Source organism: Symphalangus syndactylus, chromosome 20, assembly GCF_028878055.3.
Source record: "Symphalangus syndactylus isolate Jambi chromosome 20, NHGRI_mSymSyn1-v2.1_pri, whole genome shotgun sequence".
Classification (NCBI taxonomy): domain Eukaryota; kingdom Metazoa; phylum Chordata; class Mammalia; order Primates; family Hylobatidae; genus Symphalangus; species Symphalangus syndactylus.
The window spans coordinates 61,175,164-61,190,594 of NC_072442.2; the positions used below are offsets into that span (position 1 = coordinate 61,175,164).

The window sequence follows — 15,431 nt, forward strand, 5'->3', positions numbered from 1 at the left end:
CTAACTTTGGGGTCGCCCTATGACAGGATTACAGGCATGTGCTACCACGCCTGGCTAATTTTTTTTTTTTTTTTTTGGAGAGAGGGGTCTCACTCTGTTGCCCAGGCTGGTCTCGAACTCCTGGGCTCAAGCCATCGTCCTGCCTCAGCCTCCCAAATTGCTGGGATTACTGGCAGGAGCCACTTTGATAGCGGTATTTTTTTGAAGGAGAATTAAAAAAAAAAATTATGTACAGAAAACTCAACAGTGGACGTTTAACCCAGTTTAGTGGCAAGTTCTTTAGCCTTTGCCTTTTGCAGCTTAGCAATGTCTGAGCCACAGATTTTGGACCCGTAGCCACCCAACGGGTTCACCTTGCCTGCTGCCTAGACACAGCCGATTTATTAAGACGGGAATTGCAATGGAGAAAGAGTAATTCACGCAGAGCCGGCTGTGCGGGAGACCGGAGGCTCTTTTATTGAGATGGAGTTTCACTCTTGTTGCTCAGGCTGGAGTGCAATGGCGTGATCTCAGCTCACTGCAGCCTTCAGCTCCCGGGTTCAAGAGATTCTCCTGCCTCAGCCTCTTGAGTAGCTGGGACTACAGGTGCGTGCCACCATGCCCAGCTAATTTTTGTATTTTTAGTAGAGACGGGGTTTCACCATGTTGGCCAGGATGGTCTCGACCTTGTACCCACCTCGGCCTCCCAAAGGGCTGTGATTACAGGCGTGAACCACCGCACCCAGCCTGTCAGACCTCTGAGCCCAAGCTAAGCCATCACATCCCTTGTGACCTGCACGTGTACATCCAGATGGCCTGAAGCAACTGAAGATCCACAAAATAAGTGAAAATAGCCTTAACTGATGACATTCCACCATTGTGATTTGTTTCTGCCCCACCCTGACTGATCAATGTACTTTGTAATCTCCCTCACCCTTAAGAAGTTTCTTTGTAATCTCTCCCACCCTTAAGAAGGTTCTTTGTAAGGCCGGGCGCGGTGGCTCACGCTTGTAATCCCAGCACTTTGGGAGGCCGAGGTCAGGAGATCGACACCACGGTGAAACCCCGTCTCTACTAAAAAATACAAAAAATTAGCCAGGCGTGGTGGCGGGCGCCTGTAGTCCCAGCTACTCGGAGAGGCTGAGCCAGGAGAATGGCGTGAACCCGGGAGGCGGAGCTTGCAGTGAGCCGAGATCGCGCCACTGCACTCCAGCCTGGGCGACAGAGCGAGACTCCGTCTCAAAAAAAAAAAAAAAGAAAAGAAGAAGATTCTTTGTAATCTCCCCCACCCTTAAGAAGGTTCTTTGTAATTTCCCCACCCTTGAGAATGTACTTTGTGAGATCCACTCCCTGCCTGCAAAACATTGCTCCTAACTCCACCGCCTATCCCAAAACCTATAAGAACTAATGATAATCCCACCACTCTTTGCTGACTCTCTTTTCGGACTCAGTCTGCCTGCACCCAGGTGAAATAGCCTTGTTGCTCACAGAAAGCCTGTTGGTCTCTTCACTCGGACGCACGTGACACGGCCCAGAGTTTTACTATTACTCAAATCAGTCTCCGCGCATTCGGAGATCAGAGTTTTTAAAGATAATTTGGTGGGTAGGGGCTTGGAAAGTGAGGAGCGCTGACTGGTCAGGATGGAGACGGAATCATAGGAGATCAAAGTGAGATTTTCTTGCTGTCTTCTGTTCCTGGGTGCTGTGGCAGAACTGGTTAGGTCAGATTACGGGTCTGGGTGGTGTCAGCTGATCCATCGAGTGCAGGGTCTGAAAAGTATCTCAAGTACTGATCTTAGGTTTTACAATAGTGATGTTATCCCCAGGAGCAATTTGGGGAGGTTCAGACTCTTAGAGTCAGGGGCTGCATGACCCCTAAACTATAATTTCTGATCTCGTAGCTAATCTGTTAGTCTCGCAAAGGCAGATTTTTGGTTAAGGGCTATTATCAATTTTGTTTCAGAGTCAAACCATGAACTGAATTCCTCCCCAAAGTTAGTTCAGCCTATACTGAGGAATGGACAAGGACAGCTTAAAGGTTAGATGCAAGATGGAGTCGGTTAGGTCTGATTTCTTTCACTGTCATAATTTCCTGTTATAATTTTTGCAAAGGAGGTTCCATTGCCTCCCCAGTGACTGCGGATCTCGTCACACCTGCCACCGTAATCAGTCCTGATAGCTTCCCCCACCTTAGCCAGAGCTGCTTTGTCTTCCCAGTGAGACTGTGTGAAGGTGACAGTCTTTCTGGGGTCTTCCTGCGGACCAGGCATCTCCGTCCTGCCTTCCCCTGGATAATGCAGTAAGGGAACCACACTGTAGGACATGGCGCAGACAGGGAGACAGCCAGCTCGACGAGAGTCACGTGCGGTCACCACCAGCTGAGGCTTCTTGTTCTCCACCAGGTGCTGTCGGGGTTAATCCTGCTCGTGGGACAGTTGGGGTCTTCATGGAGATGCCCTCTTTGCCGGCAGCTTTCTTCTCTGCACGGGCCAACAGCCTCTGCTGCTTTTCTTGCCCTGTCTCTGGTCTGTACCATGGTCCAGCTGATGCAGTTGAGGAGCTGTTTTCTTGGTCCAAGGCCTGGATGAGTCGGTCACTCGCAGGACGCACTTTCAGCTGCTCGTGGAGGTAAGCCCTCTGCCACTGCAATCAGAATTAGCTGGGCCATTCAACAATCAACAAAGCAGGTGAGGTCCCTTTTGGACTGGATATCCTTGGGAGCCCCTCCCTCTCTGCAGGAGAGAGAGCTTTTCTCTTTCTCTTGCCTAGTAAACCTCTGCTCTTAAACTCACTCCTTGTGTGTGCCCGCATCCTCAATTTCCTTGGCACGAGACAATCAACCTTGGGTATTACCTCAGACAATGAGCTTCAAAAGTTTAATGGAACAGACCATCTACCCCTGTTGTGCCCCGCTTAGCTCTGTCCCGGAAGCCACTAGGCCCCTAGGCTGTGAGAGTTTCTGTCTTTAACCCCCAATGACAGCTTGCTCAGGGCACACCCAGTCCCTCGTTAGTGCTGCTGAGCAACTGCACCGTGTCCTCAGGCTCCAGAGAAAAGAACACCTCAGTTCATAGCCCTGCTCAGCTGACGTCCTCAAAGCACATCTTCTCAGCATCTAACTGGTCAGGGGGCACCTACAGCCTGTGCCAAACCCGGCTTCCCTCACAAACCCTACCAGGCCTTAGCACTGATACAGGGTCCTAGGGACTGAATGTTTCTGTCCTCCCCACCCTGAATTCATAGGTGGAAGCCCTACTCCCCAGTGTGATGATATTTGGAGGTGGGGCCTTTGGGAGATAATTACATTTAGATGAGGTTGTAAGGGTGGGGTCCCCACGATAGGATTTGTGCCCTTGTTGGAAGAGAAGGAGGCCAGAGTGTGCTCTCTCATCCACTTGAGGACACAGCAAGAAGGTGGCTGTCTGCAAACCAGGAAGCGAGCCCTCCCCAGACACTGGATCTGCCAGTACCTTCACCTTGGGCTTCCCAGCCTCCAGAACTGTGAGAAATAAATGTTTTTTTGTTTAAGCCACTCGGTCTGTGGTGTTTTGCAATGGCAGTGCAAGCTGACTAAGACACAGGGTCACTAGTTCTATTTCCTCTTCAGTCATAATGGGCTTCCCTCGGGCCCTTTGGTGCCCTTTCCCGTCAGCAGACTTTAGCTAGAGCCATCTCTGTTCATCACAGAGGTTCTAAGGACATTAGACCTCCAAGAGAAAGGGACTAGGGTCTCAAATTTCTTTGCTTCACAGAAGCTTTTTGGCCCCACCTTTCAGTGGCCTGTCTGCAAACCAAAACTGGCAAAGAAGGGCAGTCTCCCCTGAGCCACTGGAGAAGTCCTGCCTCCCCTGCCTGGGGTAGGCGACGGCTGGCTTCCCACTTAAACAGTTAAGGGGAGCTGCTCAGGGTTTACGAAGTCACTTGCTAACTTCCCTAAACAAAGAAGTTATTAGTAACTTTTAAATGTCAGCTTGGGTAAACAAAACAAGTTTAAGTTCCTGTAATCAGGCAGCATTTTTTTAATTATTATTATTTGAGATGGAGTCTTGCTCTTTCGCCCAGGCTGGAGTGCAGTGGCGCGATCTCGGCTCACTGCAAGCTCTGCCTCTCAGGTTCACACCATTCTCCTGTCTCAGCCTCCGGAGTAGCCGGGACTACAGGCATCCGCCACCACGCCCGGCTAATTTTTTTGTATTTTTAGTAGAGACGGGGTGTTTCACCGTGTTAGCCTGGATGGTCTCCATCTGCTGACTTCATGATCTGCCCGCCTCAGCCTCCCAAAGTGCTGGGATTACAGGCGTGAGCCACCGCGCCCAGCCACCATGTTTTATTATTAAAAGTTAATGGAGGCCAGGCATGGTCAGGAGTTCAAGACCAGCCTGGCCAACGTGGTGAAACTCCATCTCTACTAAAAATACAAAAATTAGCCGGGCGTGGTGGTGGGTGCCTGTGGTCCCAGCTACTCGGAAGGCGGAGAGGGGAGAATTGCTTGCACTTGGAAAGCGGAGATTACAGTGAGCCAAGATCGCGCCGTTGCACTCCAGCCTGGGCTACAGAGTGAAACTCCATCTCAAAAACAAAACAAAAAGAGTTAATGGGAAGAAAAGCTATTGCCAGCAAAGGTCACAGGCAGGCTGGGTGGCTATGAGACCCCTCAGAGAGGCTGGGACTGGGGAGGGGTGTAGGGAGGGTAGATTACATTCAGACTGACTCATGCTTACCTAAGGCTGTGAGATCCCAGCCCTTAGGGCAGATCCTGAGTCTGGAGCAGGCTTGGCTTATACCAGGTGGGGCTGGGAGACCCCTCCAGCAGGTCCCTGGAGGCCATGGCAGGTGCAGCTGGGCCCAGAGCATTACATGCCATGAATGGGAGGAGAGCCGCCGTTCTGTTTGATTCTCTCTCGGCTCTCATGTCCTTCTCAGCAAAATCAGCTTGAGTCTCTGCCTCAAAACTTGCAAAGTGAAGCTCTGAAACCCCGTCAGTGAAGATACGCTTGCATTTGGCCTTTAAGGAAATAACTCTGAGGGACTCTCGAGGCAGTCTGTGAAGCAGGCAGGCTGCCAAGACACCGTAGGGTGACGCTGGGGGAAGAACCATCACTGGTAACCCCGACTGCAGGGAGCAGTGGTTGGCGGAATCCCCTGGCGGGAGGCACTGTCTTCCCAGAGCAGGAGTACAGTGTCCTCTGGGTGGAGAGAACTCAGCAAGGCTGAGGGTGGGGTTGCTCAGCCTGTGCAGATACCCTTACTTACTTGTCCCCTCTCCCCACTTCCTAATTTTACTATAAAAGAGGGAAGGAGGCTGGGTGCGGTGGCTCACGCCTGTAATCCCAGCACTTTGGGAGGCTGGGGCGGGCGGATCACAAGGTCAGGAGATCGAGACCATCCTGGCTAACACAGTGAAACCCTGTTTCTACTAAAAATACAAAAAATTAGCCAGGCGTGGTGGCGGGCGTCTGTAGTCCCAGCTACTCGGGAGGCTGAGGCAGGAGAATGGCGTGAACCCCGGGGGACGGAGCCTGCAGTGAGCCGAGATCGCGCCACTGCACTCCAGCCTGGGCAACAGTGAGACTCTGTCTCAAAAAAAAAAAAAAAGAGGGAAGGAACACAAAAGTCTGTTAGGGCAGAGAGGCTGTGGATTGCATTTAGTGTGTCAAGGGTAAAACTCAAGAAGCTCTTTTTCAGAGTCTTTTAAATCTGGGGCTTATACATGCAATCGTCCTGGTTTCTGAACTCCATTTAATAGATCTGGGGATGAAACAGAAGCTATCACGCTCTCATGCCGAGCTGCCTCAACACCTTTAGGGGCTTTGCAAACCTTTTTCGACTCTAAGATGTAAACCAGAAAGTGTTTGTGATTTAAGCTAGAATGAGTTACAAGTTGGCAAAAGAAAGATAATGAGGTAAGTGTAGCCAAATAGTTCTCAGGAGCTGAATAATTGAATACTCTTAGCTATGTAAGAATGATCTCTTTACTGTTTAATGTTTCACTTCAGCTACTTAGAAGTATAATGCAGATTGATTGCCCTCAAGTGACTTCCTGCCTCAGCCTCCTGAGTAGTTGGGAGTACAGGCACGCAACACCAGTCCTGGCTAATTTTTAAATTTTTTGTGGAGACAGGGTCTTGCTATGTTGTCCAGGCTATGAAGGTAATTTTATATATTATTTTAAATAATTTTGTGCATGAAACAGTTTCGACGGCATTTTGACTGAAACCTGTCACATGAGGTCAGGTGTGAAATTTTCCACTTGTGGCTCAGAAAATTTTGGATTTTGGTGCCTTTCGGATTTTGGATTTGGGGATTAGGGTCGCTCAACCTGTATTAAAAAATAGTTGGGGTGCAGGGGAGTCTCTCTTCTTGCAGACTGGCACATGCAGCTGTGACCACACGGTGGCGCTGCTACCCTGATGTTGGGAACATAAGCGAAAAAAGAAAAAACCCAACTTCCTAAGGGCGAAAGAGTAAACTAGAAATATGAAATAAGGTTTAATACTGATTGCAGTAATTTTTTAAGACTTTGCCTTTTGCATAAAAAAATTGTGGTAAAATACACACCACATAAAATTTAACCGTTTTTAAGTATGTATTTCTGTTGCATGCGGCACATTCATTGCTGTGCAACTATCCACGGAACTCTTTTCATCTTTTTTTTTTTTTTTTTTTTTTTTTTTTGGGAGAGAGAATCTCGCTCTGTTGCCAGGCTGGAGTGCAGTGGCGTGATCTTGGCTCACTGCAACCTCCGCCTCCTGGGTTCAAGTGATTCTCCTGCCTCAGCCTCCTGAGTAGCTGGGACTACAGGCGCCCGCCGCCACGCCCAGCTAATTTTTGTATTTTTAGTAGAGACGGGTTTCACCATGTTGGCCAGCATGATCTCGATCTCTTGACCTCGTGATCCGCCCGCCTCGGCCTTCCAAAGTGCTGGGATTACAGACGTGAGCTACCGCGCCCAGCGGGAACTCTTTTCATCTTGCGAAACTGAGACTCTAAACCCATGTAACAGCAACTCCGCATTCCCCGCCCACCAACCCCTCCCCCTGGCGACCACATCATTCTACTTTTTGTCTCTATGAATCTGACTGCTTTAGGTAGTGGGATTATACAATATTTGTCCCTGTGTGACTGGGTTATTTCACTCAGCATAATATCTTCAAGGTTTATCCATGGTGTAGCATGTGTCAGAATTTCTTTATTTTTTGAGATGAGCCTGGCTTTGTCGCCCAGGCTGGAATGCAGTGGCTCAATCATAGCTCACTGCAGCCTTGAACTCCTGGGCTCAAAAGATCCGTGTCTCACCCTTGTTGCCCAGGCTGGAGTGCAGTGGCACGATCTTGGCTCACTGCAACCTCCACCTCTCGGGTTCAAGCGATTCTCCTGCCTCAGCCTTCCGAGTAGCTGGAATTACAGGCGCTCGCCACCATGCTCGGCTAATTTTTTTTTTTTTTTTTGTATTTTTAGTGGAGATGGGGTTTAGCCATGTTGGCCAGGCTGGTCTCGAACTCTTGACCTCAGGCGATCCACCCGCCTCAACCTCCCAAATTTCTGGGATTACAGGCGTGAGCCACCGCACCCGGCCCAGCTTTATTTATTTTTATAAATTTATGGGAAACAAGTGTAATTTTGTGACATGCATAGATTGTGGAGTGGTGAACTCAGGGCTTTTAGAGTCTCCATCACCCAAACAATGTACTTTGTACCCAGTAGGTAACTCCTCATCATCCGGGAATATTTAATTTGAAATTAATTTTATATGAAAACAAACAAATATATTAGATACTATATACTTGTGGCAAGTGGCTCTCCTGGAGTTTGCTGTCCTCTGACAGGCAGGTGTGTAGGTGGAAAGTCTGGAGTGTGAGGTTCTGGACTGTGGCTCTTCCAGGGGTGGCTGAGGCACCATTTCTCCAGAAAGCCGTCCCTGGACACCTTATTTCTGGGGTCCCACTCACTCCATGCTTGTGAACCTGTATATTTTCCGTTTTGGTTTTTTTTTTTTTTTTTGAGATGGAGTTTCGCTCTTGTTGCCCAGGCTGGAGTGCAATGGTGTGATCTTGGCTCACCATAACTCCGCCTCTGGGTTCAAGCGATTCTCCTGCCTCAGTCTCCAGAGTAGCTGGGACTACAGGTGCTCGCCAACACACCCAGCTAACTTTTTTATATTTTTAGTAGAGACAAGGTTTCACCATGTTGGCCACGCTGGTCTCGATCTCCTGACCTCACCATCCATCCGCCTCAGCCTCCCAAAGTCCTGGGATTACAAGCATGAGCCACTGCGCCCAGCCTTATTTTCCTCTTAACTGTGCTGTTCCTGAAGGTAGGGTCCCTTCATTTCTGTGCTTCTGACACAGGCAAGAGCTGCCACGCTGTGGGCAGATGATGCCCCCCCACCCAGGACCCTCTGGTTGTGCTTGGCTTCATAGAACCTTGTGATCTTGTCGAGAAGACAGAAAACCGTTTGGTTCTGATACGGGAGTCGGGCAGGGAAGTGCTGGGGAGAGAAGGGCGGGTCTCTGGCTAGGGCTTCACCCCCGGGCCTGTGCCCACGGACCTTGGCGAGGACAGGCATTTCTGTTTTCATGCCCAAATGTTGCATTTCCCAAGAGCATCCTGGCCTGCCACACCCCTATCCTGTGCCTATAAAAGCCCTGAGACCCTAGCGGGCAGACACAGAAGCGGCTGGACATGGAGGGGAACGCACGGGCATAAGAGCACACTGACAGGCGGATGCCGGCAGGTCACTGACCAGCAGAATGATTTGCGGAGTTTGGCCGAGGCGGTTGGAGGAGAGCCCGGGCACTGGGTGGCCCGACTCCGGGACCGGGGGAAACCACCTTCCCACTCCATCCCCCTTCTGGCCACCCCATCCACATCGCTGAGAGCTACCACTCCATAAAAAACCTTACACTCATTCTCCAAGCCCACATGTGATCCCATTCTTCCAGTACACCAAGGCAAGAACCCCAGGACACAGAAAGCCCTCTGTGCTTGTGATAAGGCAGAAGGTCTAATAGAGCTGATGAACACAAGCCGCCTACAGACGGCAAAACTAAAAGAGCCCCCCGTCACACACGCCCACTGGGGCTTCAGGAGCTGTAAGCATTCACCCCCGGATGCTGCCGTGGGGTTGGAGCCCCACAAGCTGCCCGTCAGCAGGCTCCCGCTAGAGGTTTGAGCAGTGGGATTCTGAAAAAGCGAGCCATTCGCGCTGTCACACGCCCTCCGACGGGGACAAGGGAACCTTTCCTGTTTCCGTTGCTGCTTCCAGTCCCCAGTGCCCTTGTGGCATTTCAAAAGCATGGATGTCGGCCACGGGCGGTGGCTCACGCCTGTAATCCCAGCACTTTGGGAGGCCGAGGCAGAAGGATCACTTGAGTCCAGGAGTTCAAGACCAGCCTGGGCAACATGGTGAAACATCGTCTCTACTAAAATACAAAAAAAAAAAAAAAAAAAAAATTAGCCGGGCGTGGCGGCGAGCGCCTGTAGTCCCAGCGAGTCAGGAGGCTGAGGCAGGAGAATCGCTTGAACCTGGGAGGTGGAGGTTGTAGTGAGCCAAGATCGCGCCACTGCACTCCAGCCTGGCAACAGAGACAGACTCCGTCTCCAAAATAATAATAATAATAATTAATAATAATAATAATAAATAAAATAAAAAGCATGCATGTCCTTTCAACGTAGAGTATCCACACCACAAAAAATCCTGGGTTACATGGATTTTATAAACCAGGCAGGAGGAACCAGGCCTCTAGCAACAAGACCACAACAAACACTGCAGATGTAGATAAATGCAGAACACAGTAGATTAGGGAGGTGTGATCCACTCTAGGGGCTTTCGGGGACTGATAGAACACTGCTTTACAAAACAAAGAGAAGCGGAGTTTGGAAACCTGCAGGGTGTCACTGCTGGCAGGAAACACCAGTCCTTATGAGCTGTTGCAAAAGCTGGGGACTTTCTGGTGTTTGAGCTGCTGATGGCATGGTTTTAATGGAGCTTCTTGTACCTCACCCTGCCTTTCCAGTGCACCCAGTGGAGACTGAGGGACAGTGGCCCTGGGGGCCAACGACTTGAGAAGGAGACACAGATCCGAGGCCAGCATAGCCAGGGGTCAGGGGTCAGGGTTCAGGGACCAGCTGGGCAGGAGCAGGGATATCTCTTCAGGACAATGGGGCTCATGGGATTGGGGTCAATGTGTGTGAGTGTGTGTTCCTGCCCGGATTGTTTATTCAACTTCTGCCCTGGCATCTCACCTTAGGGTCTAACAGGGACCTCAAACACAGTCTATCCCAAATTGAGCTCTTTTTAGTTCTTTTTCTTTTCTTTTTTTGAGATGGAGTTTTGCTCTTGTTGCCTAGGCTAGAGTGCAATAACGTGATCTTGGCTCACTGCAACCTCCGCCTCCTGGGTTCAAGGGATTCTCCTGCCTCAGCCTCCCGAGTAGCTGGGATTACAGGCACGTGCCACCATGCCCGGCTAATTTTGTATTTTTAGTAGAGACAGGGTTTCACCATGTTGGCCAGGCTGGTCTCAAACTCCTGACCTCAAGTGATCTGCCTCCCTGGGCCTCCCAAAGTGCCAGGATTACAGGCATGAGCCACCACGCCCCTGGCCCTTTTAGTTCCTCTTTCTACATTGCGCGTTTAGCCCACTCCTGCCCCCTCTTCCCGCTCAGTTAACCCTGCTCTCACTTTCTTAGCAGGATACAAAGCTTCTTCAGGAAGCCGTACTTTCCTTGCCCACAGGCCCTACCCAGCCAGTGCTGAGCTGATGGTTCTTCCTCCAAGACTGACTATCTACCCTTTTGTTTTTTGAGACGGAGTCTTCGCTCTTGTCACCCAGGCTGGAGTGCAATGGTGCCATCTCAGCTCATTGCAACCTCCGCCTCCTGGGTTCAAGTGATTCTCCTGCCTCAGCCTCCTGAGTAGCTGCGATTACAGGTGCCCGCCACCATACCTGGCTAATTTTTTTTTTTTGTATTTTTAGTAGAGATGGGGTTTCTCCATTTTGGCCAGGCTGGTCTTGAACTCCTGACCTCGGAGGATCCACCCACCTCAGCCTCCCAAAGTGCTGGGGTTACAGGCATGAGCCACCGCACCCTGCTATGATCTGCTTTTAATCTGACGTCTTCTCGCTGTTGTCACAGCCACCTCCAGTCCCAAACACCATCGTCACCTCTCTTCTGGGACTTTGGCAACAGCATCCCCTGCCAACTCTCACCCCTAAAGGTTCATCCTCATACAGCAGCCTGAAGGTGACTTTAAAAAATGTAAATCAGGTCATGTGTCGCCTTGTTTAACTCATCAGTAATTCCCCATTTCACAGAGGAGAAAACTCCTCCCGCCTTCCACGCCCTGGAGGTCCCCGTGATCCAGCCCCTGCCTCCCTCTCTGGCCCCATCCTCTGCCTCCTCTGCTCACACTCACCGGCCTGCTCCCTCTTCCCCAGCACATACCTGCTGTGCAATATGTGAGTGAATGAGCCAGAGACAGGCAGAGAGAGAGCCTGTGGAGGAGGGAACGGCCGAAGCACGGAATGAGGCATATAAACACAGGAAGACAGAGACCAGGGGAAGTGGAAACAGACGGCGGAGAGGCCAGGGAATTCTCTCGTGATTTGGGGAACCTCGCTTTCTCCAGGGCCCCACCCCTTCTCTTTGTTGGAATTGGGCCTGGGACAGGTTACTAGTGGGGTTGGGGCTGATGGAGGTGTGGGAGCGGGAGCTGAGTTCAGGACTCAGTTCTGGACCAGGCTGGAGATGGGCCTGGGTGGGAACCGGGAATTTGTCCCTTCCCAGGAGGTGGCTCTCCTGGGCTCCTCATTTTTGTGATTGGGGGTGGGGAGGGGGGCTGTTTCCCCTTTCTCTCACATCTTTTTTCGCTTCCTGCTCTTGAAGTTCCCAAAATTGTTGGTGTCTCCAAATTCCCAACCAGGAACTGATTCTTCTGCTCCCATCCGGCAGCCCGAGTTGCAGGAAGCTGGGGCCTTCCTCTGGGGCTCAGTTGCCAGGCTCTCCAGCCGGCCCATATTGACTCCTGTCATTCCCCAGGGAAGTAAATGTGAGTCAAGCACCTGAAGCTCAGGGGGAGGGAAGCAGAGCTTTCTCTGCAGCAACTGGAGGAGGTTAAAATGAGTAAAGGAATTGATTTTCTTTTCTTTCTTTTTTTTTTGAGATGGAGTCTTGTTCAGTCAGGCTGGAGTGCAGTGGCGTGACCTCGGCTCACTGCAACCTCCGCCTCCCGGGTTCAAGCGATTCTCCTGCCTCAGCCTCCCGAGTAGCTGAGATTACAAGCGCACATCACCACACCCAGCTAATTTTTGTATTTTTAGTAGAGACGGGATTTCACCACACTGGCCAGGATGGTCTTGATCTCCTGACCTCATGATCCACCCACCTTGGCCTCTCAAAGTGCTGGGATTATAGGCGTGAGCCACAGTGCCCAGCCAGTAATTGATTTTCTTTGAGTACCTACCATGAGAGTAAAGAAATTGATTTTCACTGAGCACCTACAATGTGAGGGCTTTGCTTATACAAAAAAAAAAAAAAAAAAGGCTCAGTGTTAGACACTTTGCCTTACATTAACCCATTTAATACCAACAAGAACAGAGTGAGGCAGGTATGATCATACCCATTTCCAGCTGAAGAAACTGAAGATCAGAAACCTTGAGTCACTTGTCCAAGGTTCCCTTATGGCTGGTAAGTGGCAAAACCAGAATTCAAGATCACGTTTGATTCCGAAGGCCCTGCCTGGCTTCCCACAGGGAGTCACTTTTACATGGGTCAGACTCTTGTTTTGTTTTTTTCTGGGTTGGTGCTGGGCACGGAGATTGAGCAGTGAGTAAGGTAGTTCCCGAGGTCAGGGAGCTGGCAGTCCAGACAGGGAGAGAGGCACAAAAGAAGAGCTGAGGCCATCAGTGCCTTCATGCAACACAGATTTATGGGGACAGACCAAGCGCAGGTACCTTTCTAGGTGCTGGGGATTTAGGACTGAGTGAGCCCTAAGTCTCGGTGCCTGGTTGTATGTGCAGAAAGATAATAACCGAAATACATAACATTCATCATCAAATGGCAATGTGTGCTGTGGAGAAAAACAGAGCAAGGAAGAAAGGGGAGGGGTGTGGTGGGGGTGCACACAGAGTCTCGTGATGTGGGGACACGGGTAGTGGGGGCATGAAGCCCACCCTCTTGGCCTCTCGGCCTCTCAGACTGGTGCTGGGGGCCTGTCCATGTTTGCCCTGTCCACTTGCCTGGCGAAAGGGGAGTCCAGGGTGGCGCTGCTGCAGGTGGTCTTGGCATGGGTGGGTCACTCTCTCCGGTGGCCTGCATTGGACCTTGCCCTTTGGCATGTGGACCCTAAAGTCAAGGAGAGCTTTTCATGTTGATGCTGGTATTTGTGTACTGAATGAACTGTTTATTACCATTTTGTTTCCTTAAAGAAATTAACAGTCAGTTTGTTAAAGTACATTTTAAACCTAATTTTTCCTTAAGCTTCTTGTAAGTTCAGCTTATAAACGTAATTATTCTTTCTTTTTTTTGAGACAGAGTCTCACTCTGTCACCCAGGCTGGAGTGCAATGGCATAACCTCGGCTCACTGCAACCTCTGCCTCCTGGGTTCAAGCGATTCTCCTACCTCAGCCTTCAGAGTAGCTGGGACTACAGGCACATGCCACCACGCCAGGCTAATTTTTTGTATTTTTATTAGAGACCGGGTTTCACCATGTTGGCCAGGCTGGTCTCGAACTCCTGACCTCAGGGGATCCACCCATCTCGGCCTCCCAAAGTGCTGGGATTACAGGTGTGAGGCACCGCGCCTGGCCGTAATTATTCTTTTAATAAATTGTGCTAAATAAGAGCCACCAAGTTTACCTTCTCACTGATTATTGCATAATAATGAAAGTCAAAGACATGCAACTCTCTTAAATAATCAGCTTCATTCACAATGCAGTTAAATGCCTAGAAACATTTTTAAACTGAGTTTACACATTTGGTGTATTTTGAGGATTTGATTTTAACAGTCAAAAACTAAGTAAATAAGGCAAATTAATATTCATAAGGAATCTCAAGGACTCTTCAACATTCCAACATTGTTTACAAACCTAATCAAATTATTTCATACATTTCAACTGAAAAAGAAAGCACGAGTCTAAAATCAAGCGCTTCATTTTATATTTTAATTTGCTATCACCGGATAATTTCAAATCTTTTAGTATGCTGAATTTTCTTACAAATTATAATACCAAATATAGATTGTCTTAAATTTAGCACAAATGTATTAATACTACATGTTGGATTTACTTCGTTGCCTATATATTTAGTTTCAAACCTTCCTAGGTTTGGAATACACTTTCTTGAGGGAAAAGCATTCACGTTCTGGATCCCCTGGGGTTGCCAGGCGTTGCCTGGGGCTGCTTGCTGGACAGAGTTCTGACACCGAATGTGTGCGGTCTGGGCTGCTCATCACTAGCATAATTTTCCTGGAGCCACAGGGAGAAGCCCTCCATCCCGTTCTAGTTGCTAAATCCATGCTCTCCAGATGGGATTGAACTCACAGCCCATATTTCTTGGGTTCTATATTTTTCCATATTCCACGTATTTTTTTTTGGTTGACCTGAATGGATGGAATACTGAACCACCACTATGGCTGCAACTAAGTTCCTTCCCTTTCCTGCTGGGGTGAACACAGAATTCTTTACCATTTATTCAGTGTGAGCACGATCCAACTCTACCAGGCATTTATGATTGGCTTGTGCGGATGACCTTACGGGGGAAATGCATTCTTTTCAGCTCCTACGGTGGTCTCCACCTGTCCACCTCTTGGGTGGGTTCCTTTGGCTCGACCTTTTTCCTTCTGGGGTAGCACAGGACTTTCCCTCGGATCACTCACGCTTTGCTGTCACACTGCAAGGTTACGGGAACTCTTGAAGGTCTCTTCCAGTCTTCCCAGAGACTGTGGGTTGCTGAGCAGGAACACCCTTCACCTTAGCTAGGGTTGGCTCTTTCAGGCTTTGTTTGAGCAAGGTAATTCTGAGGACTCCAGTTAGGACACAACATTCCCTTTACCTATTTCTTTTTTTTTTTTTTTTTTTTTTTTGAGACGGAGTCTTGCTCTGTCACCCAGGCTGGAGTGCAGTGGCGCGATCTCGGCTCACTACAACCTCTGCCTCCTGGGTTCAGGCAATCCTCCTGCCTCTGCCTCCCAAGTAGCTGAGAATACAGGTGTGCACCACCATGCCCAGCTAATTTTTGTGTTTTTAGTAGAGAAGGGGGTTTCACCATTTTGGCCAGGCTGGTCTCGAACTCCTGACCTCAAATGATCCACCCACCTCAGCCTCCCAAAGTGCTGGGATTACAGGCGTGTGCCACTGCACCCGGCCCCCTTTACCTATTTCTGAAATCCTCGCTAAGCTTCCGAGAGGGTCCTCCTGGAAGCCTTCACGTCATGGGAGCCTTGTGGGCTG

General features: G+C 49.7%; 1 protein-coding gene across 1 annotated transcript in view; it reads left to right on the forward strand.

Moving 5' to 3' along the window:
- The first annotated feature begins 2,421 nt into the window (after nt 1-2,421).
- The window catches only part of ASGR2 (asialoglycoprotein receptor 2), a 41,447-nt gene continuing 28,437 nt past the window's right edge, over nt 2,422-15,431 (forward strand). The window contains exon 1 of the mRNA XM_055258608.2: nt 2,422-2,607. The gene's annotated coding sequence lies outside the window, so the exon portion shown is untranslated. The remainder of the gene's footprint in view (nt 2,608-15,431) is intronic.